A 4,896-nucleotide genomic window follows, 5' to 3' on the forward strand; every position below is an offset into this window, starting at 1 on the left:
AGCGATTCTGGTGAATGTATTGAAGAAGCCGCAGATAATACACTTGGTCGGCTTTTAATATGGAGTGTTTTACAAACAATGGTTGCGTGCGTAAGTTTCCTGGTGCACCATAATATCCCTCAATACCCCGCAAGGCTCTTTTTTCTATGTAGACGTTTGTTTCAGATGTCGCACGAATCGAAATGCGGCTGCCGTGGCCGGCCGGGAATCAAACTCGCGTGCTAGAGAAACACCACCGCTTAACAACTTCTGCAGGTAAAATATTTCAACGCAGGTACATACTCGTGGATTCAAATCCGGAGCAAAAAAAGACCAATACCAACTTCTGGCCGAGACAACCACGTGAAGTTGTCAAAAGTCTGGTCATCAAAGGTGGTGGTTGCTCTCGTGTAAGAATGCGAGCTATTATTAGACCAATGTTTTGTGAACTGAGAAGGTTTACGCTAAACGACGTGCACTTTTAAACCCTTATTTTTTGCGAAACTTGATGCTCCGTCTCATTGCCCGCTACGAAGATTAATTTTTTTTCCGTGTCTAATACCGGGCCTGGTCACACACTCGCGAGCCCTTCATAGGCTCAAAAATAAATGACCGGGCCCGGCCCAAGCCTGGACTTGAGCAACACCCTCTGGATTAGCAAGGCCTCTCCACATCCTCCTCTCCTTTGTGGCTACATCATCACACTACGACGGGCCGGCTGTCGGCGTTTTCATCAAGGAGCGGCCGTCGTGCCCGCACCCGCTCCAACCAATCTCAATGACCTTGCGCTTCTGCGCATGCGCGGTTAGGTACAAGCCGAAGTATCGAATTTAGGAATATATTTTGATATTGTTATCACTTTGATATTGTTATCACTTTGATATTGTTATCAAAAGGAAAAAATATTATTTTGTAAAAATTCATGCTTTTTGTTGAACAACGTGTTGTGTAAGGTATATTGCTTTTTGTACGTGATTTTGTTTTCCACTTCTCATCTTCCCACCCAGTGCTCGCCTGGAAAATGCGTTCGCACTGCGGTAAACATCAGTTGCTCCTTCGTTTTTTGAAATCGCGTGGGCTTGCGTGTTTTTATCGTTCTCTGTGTCTTTTTCGTGCAGCGTGTGTCGCGAAACTGTCAACGCTGTGTCAGAAGTGAGCACCAGTACAGTATTGACAACGTGAGTGCGCCGGTGCCTGGAGGTGTGTGTGAAGTTTGCAGGCTGTTATAATGCCTGGTCATTGCTGCGTAGCGCGGTGTCGCGGGAACTATGATGGTGGTGACCGTGTACGTGTATTCACCTTCCCTTCGGAACCAGCAAGAGCTCAGTGGATTAAAGCTATCCACCGTGCGGACTTCACTTCAGGAAAGCGGTCGGTGCTTAGGAAAACAATCCTTTAACTGTCGTTGTTACGCCTTCCTCAGTTGCATAGAAAACGCTGCGGGCATCATGTTGCGAGATAAATGCTGTCTCTTTTGGACCGCCTACATATGTTAAGTCGTATAGAAATAGTATTGCTCGCGTTCAGTTCGCACGAAATTTATACGAAATTCTCCTCGTTTTACTGCCGCGCGGCTGATGTCGCGTTTTTAAACTTCAGGTTCCTGAGCTTAATATTGTATTTGTTTTTTTTCGCAGGTCTGCGAGCGCCACTTTAAACCATCCTACATGGTAAATACAACAAGTTACACGGATACAACGACGGGAAAGGTAATGGATGATGATGATAGTTGGGTTTTATTGGCGCAAGGCCGACTATGGGCAAAGAGCGCCAAAGAAGAAGTTACTGAATTATGATGAGACCGTACATACTAAAACATGTGACTAAAAGTAAAGGTGATGCAAAACAAAAGACAATGGAGATGGCTGGTGTATAGGGCCAGGGTGATTAAACATGATATGACAAGAGCTGCAGAAAGTTTACCTCAGCTAAAAACTTAAAAACACGTTGACGAGAGAACATTGGTTCGTCGGCTAAAAAGTATGATGGGTGCAAAGGAATGTGTTGTCTGTATAACTCAGGGAAATGTTTGTGTCGTGTTGTGTCAAGTGCCTTGCATGTGATTAGTATGTGGACTACGGATAGGCCCTTTCCACACCTGCTACACCTGGGTCCCGAAGTTCCAGTGAGCAGGTGGGAGTGCGTCGCATGTGTGTGGCCTATCCGCAGCCTAGCCAGGGCGACTTCAGTGTATCTGTTCTGTGAGTCAGTTATGTAGCGTCCAAGTTGTGGTTTTATTATGTGTAGTTTGTTGTCTGTTTGTTGACTCCAGTGTAATTGCCATGTGTTACGAAGCTGTCGTCTGATGTGTGTCTTTAGGTCGGTGTAAGGTACTGTTGTAACGTCAACTGTAGTCATGAGAGCAGCATCACCAGCCATTTGGTCGGCGGCCTCATTGCCAGGGATTCCACAATGCCCTGGTACCCAGCATATAGTTATTTCAAGATTTGAGGCATATGCAGACATTAGTACCTTGAAAAGAGCATTTATGACATAGTTTTTAGATGACCTTCCTAATGACAGTGCCTGTACAACGCTTTGAGAGTCTGTGTACACAATGGACTTGGGAATTTTATGTTTGATGATGTGGTTTGTAACGAGTAAAATGCCATATGCTTCTGCCGTGTAAATACTGTTATGATGATGATGATGTTTGGTGTTTTATGGCGCAAGGCCGACGAGGGCAAAGAGCGCCAAAAGGGTGTTTAGGTGTGAAGGATGTAACCGTAAACGCTAAGACCGTTCAACAAAAAAACAAGTGAATTCAGTAAAAGACAATGAGGATGGCTGGTGTAAAAGGCCAGGTTGTGATTGTGCGTGGCATGAAATCGTGTTTAAAAGCAACTACGCGTGATAGGAAACAAGGTGTAAAAACTTGATGTCACTAAGAAACTTAAAGGTGCGTTGTACAGGAATCATGGGGTCATCCCCTAAAAACAATGCTGGGTGTAGTGGAATGTGTTGTCTGTAGAGGGTGGCGAAGTGTTTCTGTCGTGTTGTGTGGAGTGCTTTACATTGAAGTAGCACATGGATCACGGATAGGCCATCTCCACACCTGCTACACAAGGGTCTTGGAGATCCCGTGAGCAGGTATGAGTGTGTTGCATGCGTGTGGCCTATCCGTAATCGAGCCAGGGTAACTTCATTGTGCCTGTTGTGTGTGTCAGTGGTGTATGCTCCCACGACTGTCTTTATAACGTGTAGTTTGTTGTCTGCCTGTTCATTCCAGTGTGCTTGCCATGTATTGCGAAGGTGCTGTCTAATGAGTGACTTAAGGTCAGTGTACGGTATTGTTCTTATGTCCACTGTGTTTGCAAGTGCAGCAGCAGCGGCCATTTGATCTGCTGTCTCGTTTCCGGTGATACCCGAGTGACCTGGCACCCAGCATACGGTCACTTCAAGACTTAATGCATATGCTGACATAATGGTTTTGTAAACTCAATGAATAACATGGTTTTTACAAAGCTGCTTAGATGACAATGCACGTACTGCACTCAAGGAATCTGTAAAGATGATGGACTTGGGAATTTTATGATGAACTATGTGCTTTAAAACCAGAAATATGCCATAGGCTTCAGCCGTAAAAATGCTGCTTTTCGAGTTTAGGGTGTTATGATGATCGTTGGATGTTTATGGCGCAAGGCCAACTGGGGCAAAGAGCGCCAAAACAATAGTCGATGATAGGGGTGAAACCTTAAACACTAACTAAAATCAGCAAAAACAAAAGTAAAATCACAACACGACAATGAGCATGGCTGGTGTATAGGGCCAGATTTCATGATGCGTGATAGGAAATGAGGTTTAAAAACTTGACGTCGGACAAATACTCAAACACACGTTTCACGGAAACAATGGCATCATCACCTAGGAAAAACGATGGATGTAGGGGAATATGTTGTCTGTAGAGTTCTCTGAAGTGTTTGTGTCGTGTTGTGTGAAGTGCCTTGCATGTAACTAGTATGTGTACTACGGACAGGGCCTCTCCGCACCTGCTGCACTGGGGTCTAGGAGATCCCGTCAGCAGATACGAGTGAGTTGCATGCGTGTGCCCTATCCGTAGCCTACCCAAGGCGACTTCCGTGTGTCTGTTGCGTGAGTCAGCTGTGTACCGTCCCAAGTGTGGCTTTATTACATGTAGTTTGTTGTCTGTCTGTTCGTCCCAGTGTGTTTGCCGTGTTCTGCGCAGGTGTTGTCTTATGTGTGGCTTGAGGTCTGTGTACGGTACGGTTGTTATGTCTACAGTGTTCCTGAGTGCAGCAGCAGCTGCCCTCTCGTCTGCCAACTCATTCCCAGCGATCCCAGCGTGTCCTGGAACCCAGCAGAGGAGCAGCTGATGCTTCTTTGCATACACAGACATGATAATGTTAAATACAAGATTAACTATGTGGTTTTTGGGGGGTGTATGCGATGAAAGTGCGCGAACAACACTCAAGGAATCTGTGTAGATGATAGACTTCGGAATTTGATTTTCATGTATGTGTCGTACAATCAGCAAAACCCCATGAGCTTCTGCTGAAAAAATTGTCGTATGGACGCTCATGGTTCTGGCTGCACTGAAATTCGGACCATGAGCAGCGCAGGAGACCATAGGGGAGGTTTTAGACGCGTCACTGTAAAATTCTGCAAGTGGGTATTTAAACTGCAGAGACAGAAAGTGCTGCAGTATTGCAGCTCGCGGTACCCGATTTTTATCAAGTTTCATAAAAGAAAGGTCGGAGGACACAGGACGAACTTTCCAAGGAGGTAAAATGTCTAAAAAGGTTGATCCGTACACATCTAAAAACGAAGCGCTCAGATCCGAGGCTCGCTCTCTCACTCTAAGTGAAAAGGGCAGAGGAACGGATGGGCGATTTACAAAAAGAACAGATGTGGATGTGTCGTTAAAAACAGGATAAAAAGGATGGTTATTCAGAGATG

The sequence above is a fragment of the Haemaphysalis longicornis genome, unplaced genomic scaffold (assembly GCF_048455015.1).
Source record: "Haemaphysalis longicornis isolate Haplotype H1 unplaced genomic scaffold, Haemaphysalis longicornis Haplotype H1 scaffold_1, whole genome shotgun sequence".
NCBI lineage: Eukaryota > Metazoa > Arthropoda > Arachnida > Ixodida > Ixodidae > Haemaphysalis > Haemaphysalis longicornis.